This window comes from Neomonachus schauinslandi, chromosome X (genome assembly GCF_002201575.2).
Source record: "Neomonachus schauinslandi chromosome X, ASM220157v2, whole genome shotgun sequence".
NCBI lineage: Eukaryota > Metazoa > Chordata > Mammalia > Carnivora > Phocidae > Neomonachus > Neomonachus schauinslandi.
In genome coordinates this window covers 89,621,438-89,630,534 of record NC_058419.1, presented here as the reverse complement: position 1 = coordinate 89,630,534, position 9,097 = coordinate 89,621,438, and the positions used below count along the sequence as shown (strand labels likewise).

Here is a 9,097-nt window from a genome sequence, read left to right as displayed (position 1 = left end):
TATATTTATTTTGTCATTTAATGATTTTTAAGTCACAATGGACTGTTTAAAATAATAACAATGTAGTTTGGTGTTTATAACTTCTATAAAAGTAAATTGTATGACAATGATACAGAAGTTGGGAGGCAAGAAATATACTATTATTAAGTTCTTATACTATATGTGAAGTGGTGTATCATTTTAAGGTAAACTGTGATAAGTTAAAGTTGTATACTATAAACTCTAAAGCAACCACTAAAATAAGAAAACAAAGAGTTAAGTCAACTCAGGAAAGAAAATGGAATCATAAAAATATTCAATTAATCCAAAAGAAGGCAGAAAATGGGGAACAGGAGAACACAGACCAAACAGAACAAATAGAAATAAAATAGCAGGAAGATAAATTTAAACCTAATTGTACCAATAATCATAGTAAGTGTAAATAGTCTCAATGTCCCAATTAAAAGGTAGAGGTATCAGATTTGATTTAAAAAGTAAGATTTGGTGCTCACTTCGGCAGCATATATACTAAAATTGGAATGATACAGAGAAGATTAGCATGCCCCTGCGCAAGGATGACATGCAAATTCGTGAAGTGTTCCATATTTTTATGTAATGAGCACTGGGTATTATATAAGACTGATAAATCACAGACCTCTACCTCTGAAACCAATAATACATTATATGTTAATTATATGAATTTAAATAACAAATGAATAAATAAAAATTAAAAAAAATAAAAAGTATGATTTGATTATATGCTGCCTACAAGAAAATACTTCAACTATAAATACACAAACAGCTTTGATGGATAGAAAAATACATATCATCCTAACACTAATAAGAAGAAAGCTTTAGGGGCACCTGGGTGGCTTAGCTGGTTAAGCGTCTGCCTTTGGCTCAGGTCATGATCCCAGGATCATGGGATCCAGCCCCGTGTCAGGCTCCCTACTCAGCGGGGAGCCTTCTTTTCCCTCTCCTGCTCCCCCTGCTTGTGTGTGCTCTCTCTCTCTGTCAAATAAATAAATAAATATTAAAAAAAGAAGAAAGCTTTAGTGGCAATATTAATATCAGACAAAGTAGATTTCAAAACAAAGAATATTGCCATGGATAAAGAACACTATTTCACAATGATAAAGGATCACTTTATCAAGAGTACATAAAAATCTAAAATATTTATGCACCTAGTAACAGAGTTTCAAAATACATGAAACAAAACTGATAGAATGTCAAGAAGAGCTAGATAAATGCACCAATACAGTAAAAGATTTCAATATCCCCCTCTCAATAATTGATGAACAAGTAGACAGAAAATCACTAAGGATGGAAAAAAGCCTAACAACAATGAAAACCAAAGTGACCAAATTGATGTTTAGCTAGAACATGCCACCCAAAGACAGCAATTTTTGTCAAGGGCACATGGAACATTTACTAAGGTGAGCATATGCTGAGCCCTAAAACAGTTCTCTCAATAAATTTAAAGTGTTCAGACCTACAAAGCATCTTGTCTGACAACAATGGAATTAAATTAGAAATTAATAATAGGAAAATCTCCAGAAAATCCCCAAATATTTGGAAATTAAATAGTCCTCTTCTAAAAAACTCATGGGTCAAAAAAGAAATAGAGAAATTAAAAAGTATTTTGAACCAAATAAAAATTAAAATGCAGCTTTTTGTGGGATGTCACTACACAATATTTAAAGAAAAATTGTAACACTAAACACCTATATTAGAAAAGGAGAAAGGTCTCAAATCAATGACCTCAGTGTCAACCTTAAGAAACTGGAAAAAGAGTGCCTGCTTTAGCAGCACATATACTATAATTGGAATGATACAGAGAAGATTAGCATGGCCCCTGCACAGGGATGGCACACAAATTCATGAAGTGTTCCATAGTTTTAGAGTATGATGTTAAGCGAAATCAGTCAGTCAGAGAAAGACAAATACCATGTGATTTCACTCACATGTGGAATTTAAGAAACAAATGAACAAGGAAAAAAAGAGACAAATGAAGAAACAGACTTTTTTTTTTTTAAGATTTTATTTATTTATTTGAGAGAGAATGAGAGACAGCACGAGAGGGAAGAGGGTCAGAGGGAGAAGCAGACCCTCCAGCTGAGCAGGGAGCCCAACGTGGGACTTGATCCCGGGACTCCAGGATCATGACCCGAGCCGAAGGCAGTCGCTCAATCAACTGAGCCACCCAGGCGCCCCAAAACAGACTTTTAACTATAGAGAACAAACCGATGGTTACCAGAGGGGAGGTGGGTGGGGGGAGATGGATGAAATAGGTGATGGGGATTAAGGAGTGCATTTGTTGCGATGAGCACCGGGTGTTGTATGGAAGTGTTGAATCACTAAATTGTACAGCTGAAACTAATATTACACTGTATGTTAACTAACTGGAATTTAAATTAAAAACTTGGGAAAAAAAGAAACTAAAAAAATGATTGGGAGAAGTAAAAATAAAAAAGAAAGTTTAGAGCAGAAATCAATGGACTAGACAGGATAAAAACAATAGAAAAAATTATAAAACCATAAATTGGTTCTTGGAGAAAATCAATAACATTGATAAAACTCTTGCCAGACTAATCAGCAGAGAGAGAGAGAGAAAGAACACAAATTACCAACATTAGGAATGAGAGACGACATCACTACAGATTCTATGGATATAAAAAAGATAAAAATGGTGTACTACAAATGACTTTATGCCAATCAATTTGATAACAGATAAAATGGACAAATTCTTTGAAAGACACAAGCTACCAAACTCTCTCAAGAAGAAATAGATAATCTGAATAGTTATATATCTACTTTAAAAATTAAATATGTAGGGGCACCTGGGTGGCTCAGTCGATCAAGCATCTGCCTTTGGCTCAGGTCATGATCCTGGGGTCCTGGGATGGAGACCTGCCTTGGGCTCCCTGCTCAGCAGAGAGCCTGCTTCTCCTTCTCTCTCTGCCTCTCCCCACCCCCCCCCACTTGTGCTCTCTCTCTCTTACTCACTCTCTGTCTCTCAAATAAATAAATAAAATCTTAAAAATAAATAAATATTCAATATGTAGTGGAGTGTGGCTCAGTCGGTTGAGCAACTGACTCTTGATTTCAGCTCAGGTCATGATCTCAGGGTCACAAGATCGAACCCTGCGTTGGGCTCCATGCTCAGCGTGGAGTCTGCTTGAGATTCTCTCTCCCTCAGCCTCTGTCTCTTCCCCCATTCTCAATCTTTCTAAATAAATAAATAAATAGTTAAAAACCTTCTCAAAAGAAATCCTCGGGCCTAGATGGCTTCACTGGAGAATTCTAACATGTTATGAAGAAATAATACCAATTCTTCACAAACTCTTCTGTAAAATAGGTGACAGTAATAAAAAACTAATGATGTAATGTATGGTGATTAACATAACATAATAAAAAAATAAAAAATAAATGAAAAATAAATAAATAAAATAAAATAGGTGACAATAAACAAGCACATGAGAAGATGCTCAACTTCATCAGTCATTAGGGAAGGGCAAATTAAAACAGCAATGAGATACTACTACATACTTATTTGAATGACTCAAATTGAAAAGATAAACCATACCAAATGTTGGTAAGGATTTGGAGGAACTGGAATACTCATATGCTTCTGATGGGAATGTAAAATGGTATAATCACACTGGAAAACATTTTGGCAGTTTCTTAAAATGTGAAATATCCATCTATTACATATGACCCAGCCATTCCACCCTAAGCAATCACCCAAGAGAAAAAAGAAGTATACATCCATACAAATACTTGTATAGGTAGTCCACAGCAACTTTTTAAAACATAGCCCTCAACTGTAAATAAGCCAAATATCCATCAGCTGGTGAGGGAATAAACAAATCATGATGTAGTTATTCAATGGGATACTACTCAGCAATAAAATGAAATGAACTATTGATACACACTGCAACATAAATAACTCTCAAAGTAATTATGTTGATTAAAGAAGCTGGACCAAAAAAGAGTATATATATTGTATGATTCATTTATATAAAATTCTAGAAAATGCAATTTAATCTATAATGACAGATAATAGATCATAAGTTTCCCAGGGAAGGGAGGCTAGAGCTCAGAGGGCAATGGGGGAGCTATTCCAAAGTGACACAAGAGACCTTTTGAGAGTGATGGAGATGTTTATTATTTTGATTGTGATTATGGTCTCATGCATATCTACATATGTCAAAAATTATAAATAGCATTCTTTAAATATGTGCAGTTTGTTGTATGTCAATTATATCTCAATAAAGCTGTTAAAAACAAGTAATTTTTTGTAAGTAATTGTTTTATTTGCAGTTACTTAGCTTTTCTTGGCACTGGCAGCATGCTGGCTTTACATCCCCTCTGTTGTCCCTTTTCAAAATGTCTTCTCCACATATTGTGACGTTCTACCAATTGTATTTACTTATGATTTGTATATTATTTAAGATTTCTCTCACACAGTAGTATGTTTTAAAATGTCGGAAGTGTTTAAATGTGAAAACAAAGTTTTAAGTATAATTTTTACGACAGAAATATAAGTTCCAAAATGATCTAGTGCAAGGTACCTACGTTTGTAACTTGGGTTTGGCAGAAAGCTCAGCCTAAGGCTCCTGAAGCTTATGTGCTTGTATTTTATCAGAGATATTATTCCAGGAAGCAGGAGAGGGAGAGAGTGGGACAGCTGAAGTAGAACAAACATAAAATGGTGCTGTTAAGCCCGCTGTTGTTAAATGCAACAGAATGCTAGATTTGTGGCACTCAACCCCCACTATAAAAAGGAAGATAAAGAGGAAGAGATTTATCCACTGGTTCTTGGATCCCATTGGTCAAAGGTTTACTCCACGGGATGTTAACCAGCCTACACTTCTGGTTTGTGCAGGCCAGGATGAAGGGTGCAAGCCAGCATGAAGGTGCAGGGCAGAGTACCAAGGAGAGAAGCATCAGTTTCAGTCGGGAGGCGGGGCACTCTGATTGGGACCAGAGGAAGAAAGCCCTCATCAAACTTCCCGTCACCACAACAGCTGAAAAGAAAACAAAATGAAACAGATCAGAGAAAGAGGATCTGAAATGAGCATCAGAAATGTCTGACACATCTGTGTTCTATGATTATGAGGAACTGGGGTGAGTCTAAACTAGTGTTTTGTTCTATGTCCTAGGTGATATGCAAAACCTACAGTTCATCCTATTTGATATAATATGACCCACTGCTTCGTTTCACAGGAGTATGCTCTTTCATTCAGTCTTGTAGTATTCAGCCCTGCTCTACACTAAATTTACCTCAAGCACTTTTATTTTTTATTTTTTGTTTTTTTTGGCTTAAACACCAGATACTGATTTTCTCACAGTTCAGAGGCTACAAGTTCAAGACAAGATGCCACTAGCTCGAGCACTTTTATCAAACACTGACTGCTGGGCTTCACCTCCTACCAGTTGAAATGCAATACCTGGGATTGGCCTGGAAATCAGTATTTTTTAAAGTTTCCAGGTGATTCTTTTTTTTTTTTTTAAGATTTTATTTATTTGACAGAGAGAGACACAGCGCGAGAGGGAACACAAGCAGGGGGAGTGGGAGGGAGAAGCAGGCTTCCCGCGGAGCAGGGAGCCCGATGTGGGGCTGGATCCCAGGACCCTGGGATCAATCATGACCTGAGCTGAAGGCAGACGCTTAACGACTGAGCCACCCAGGCACCCAGTTTCCAGGTGATTCTAATGCGTAGCCACGGTTAGAGAACACTGAATCACTTTAGTCTCCCAGCTGTCCCTTCTATATTCCATGCTGGTTACCAACTCCGACTAGTTTTCGCGTCTTCACTACGTAATGAAATGCTCTCTTCATCTCTAAATACTATCCACTATCTGAAGTACATTTTAAGTCTTAACTCACCTACATATCTTTCCCTAACCGGTTTATCCTTCAGGATCTTTCCCTTCTTTCTGCATCATCTTTATTAGCAAAGGATCCTCCACACCTCTCTTAGCAATCTATAGTGAAACTTTAAAAAAAAAAAAATGTCTTTCCAGGGGCACCAGGATGGCTCAGTCAGTTAAGTGTCTACCTCCGGCTCAGGTCATGATCATGGCTTCCTGGGACCAAGCTCCATGTCGGGCTCTCTGCTCAGCGGGCAGTCTGCTTCTCCCTCTCCCTCTGCTGCTCCCCGCCCCCACCACTCATGCTCTCTCTCTTGCTCGCTCTCCCTCTCAAATAAATAAATAAAATCTTTAAAACATTTTATTTCCATACTTAATTGCTTTTCTCTTCCCACCCACCAGTGAGCTCCTGGGTTTTAATTTACACATGTTCTTAATGTGAAGAGATTCTTCCCCTAAAAATTCTGTTTGTTCTGTTTATTTTGAAAAAGGTCAGTTGGCAAACAGATTTTGGGGTGGCTCCAAAAATCTCTATCTTCTTATGTTCATGTCCTTATATAATCCTGTCCCTTGGATTGTGTGTGAAATCTGTGACTTGCTTCTGATCAATAAATTATGGCAAAGGTGAGGGATGTCATCCCAATGATTATGTTACAATATATAAGACTCTATCTTCCTAGCCGTCTCTTTCTCTCGCTGGCGCTGAAGAAGCAAGCTTCCATGAATCCTACAGCCTCAAGAAATGAGTTCTTCCAGTAACCTGAGGGAGCTTGGAGTCAAATTCTTCTGCACTCAACCCTCTGACTCCTGGCTGATCCTTTGATTTCACCCTCGTGAGACCCTGAACAGAAGCCCAAACTAAGCAATACTATAACTTCTGAACTACAGAAATTGAGATAACGAATGAATCTTGTTTTAAGCTGTTGATTTCATGGTAATTCATTATGCAGTGATAGAAAACTAACTTATTTTGGTACAAGTAGTAGGATGTTGCAGTAATAAATACCTAGAAATGTGGGAATGGTTTTGCAGCTTACCAGTAGATAAACTCTGGAAGAATCTGGAGGAACATTAGAGAGAAAGCCTAAATTGCCTCAAGCAGTAGAAGTGTGGGGTTGGAGGATGCTGTTGGTGAGGCCTCAGATGAAGTGAGGAATATGGTAATGGAAATGGAAGGAAGGAGAATCCTTGTTATGTAGGGGCAGAAGGCTCAGAAAAAGGATCTCCTGCTGTTATGGGCAAAGCACATATTAGAAATGATGAACTCAGTTATCTAGCTAAGGAGATTTGCCAGTGAAGTATTAACGGTATTGCTTAGTTTCTTCTTGTTGCTTGGAGTGAAATGTGAGAGGTGAGAAATAAATTGAGGGAAGAAAAAAAAGAAAGAGGGCTTAATGATTTTGGAAATGCAGTCTTTTCAGATGGCAAAGAGATGCTAAAATTAAGACAGCTTGGTCTAGACAAATAGGGTCTAGGAAGAGTGTAACCCTACAAGCTTTTGCTAAAACATCAGAAAGGTCAAGAAGTCAGAGTGTTTGGTCATACAAAGGGTCCTTTCTAGAAAGCTTCTATGCCCTCTCAACAGGAGGTCCAAATAGAGAAGGGATTGTTTTGAAAAAAAAAAAATCTGTGGATGTGGCTTTTGTCTAATGGAGTAAACCCCTTTGAAATCCATGGAACACCCAGAAGGTTTCTGAGAAGATTGTTTCGTAATAAACACTGCTAGCTTGAGCTGAAAAGGACAAAGAGAATACGAAATGGAGAGGCTGTTGGATCCCCAAAATTACACTGGCAGGAAGCAGGCTGATAAAACTACTAAGTGACAAACACAGGCTACCTTCCATGAAAATGGAAGGATGATTAACACAGAACCAAGAGCCCAAGAGGGTGGAGCTGAGAGCCGTGAAGAATGATTCCCACCCTGAAATCTAATCAAGTAACTCGCACTATTTGCCTGGCTGGATTTCACAATGGCTGTGGACCACTGACTCCTTTTTCCTCTCCATTCTGTCCCTTTTCGAATTGGAATGTCTACAGCTATTGTGCTGTGCTCATCTCACCATTATATGCTGGAAATGTTGGGAGCAGATAATGTGTCTCTTTAGTTTCACAGGCCTACAGATGGAAAGCAATTGTAGCCCCAGAGCTGTGCGTCAGTACACCCAGGAGCCTCCTCCATACTTGGACTTCATTTAGATGATGAGATTTTGGACTTTGAGCTGATGCTCTAACACCATGAGACTCTTGGGAACCTTTGGACAGGGATAAAGATATTTCCCATGTGAGAGACATGAATAATCATGGGGGCCAGAGGGCAGACTCTAGAAGACTTTCTTTTCACATGGCTCTTACAATCCCCACCTCCCTCTGTTCACACCCTTGTATAACTCAAGACTCTGCATGTCTAATAAGTTCCCAATGATATTGATGCTGCAGGTCCACGGCCGATACTTTGAGAACAACTTCTACAGACCGTCTCTACTGTAGTTCTTTCTGTGGTCTCCGTGATATACATTTTTTTGCAGTTTGCCCTGACCCCTTTTCTCATGATGATTGATATTGTAAGCTGCTGGAATTTCCAGATTCTCGCAGGCAGTTGCTATGGCAACACACACAGGGTTGCCCTGTGCTTGAGACCCTGAGTGAGGATGGCCCCAGATGAATCACTGACATAAGTGACTTATAAGTGGCATGGATGTTTCTCTTGGGTTGTCTACTTCCTTCTGTGACCCTATTCCTGGTTGTTGCTGTTTTCCTTTTCTGGGAATGTGTTTTTTGAGTCTCACTAAGATTCTTCTAACGCGATAATAACAAAACCTGACGTTTATGGGGTTCTCCACATGTATAAAACAGTATCTTTTCTAGCACAAAACTAAATTTTATTAACCTAGCAACCCTATGAGGCGTGCTGCGTAGGCTTTACTGTTCCCATTAACAGATAATGAATAGAGGGCTCAAGGGCACTCAGATACTTAAGATCCAAAGTCACGCAAGGCAGAAAGTGACAGAGGCAAGTCTGGAACCCAGAACTCCTGATTCCTCTGTTAGCACAGGACTTGCTGGCGAAAAACAGCACAGTCAGAAGGGGAAGTGGAGTGAGCTTACCAGAAAGAACTACCAAGCGATAGTCAAGTACCCCAGGATAAGAAGGTAGCGCAGAGGCTCAAGAAGACAGAGTGGTTAAGTAACCTGAAGAGAGAGCTAGAGGGGCGCCTGGGTGACTCAGTGAAGCGTCTGCCTG

General features: G+C 38.8%; 2 non-coding genes across 2 annotated transcripts; both read left to right on the top strand.

The window, feature by feature from the left end:
* The first annotated feature begins 483 nt into the window (after positions 1-483).
* LOC123323446 lies at positions 484-589 on the top strand. The gene has a single exon (XR_006539391.1). It is a non-coding gene; the product is annotated as a U6 spliceosomal RNA (small nuclear RNA).
* A 1,183-nt stretch (positions 590-1,772) lies between these two features.
* LOC123323456 lies at positions 1,773-1,879 on the top strand. The gene has a single exon (XR_006539401.1). It is a non-coding gene; the product is annotated as a U6 spliceosomal RNA (small nuclear RNA).
* Positions 1,880-9,097: the final 7,218 nt, after the last annotated feature.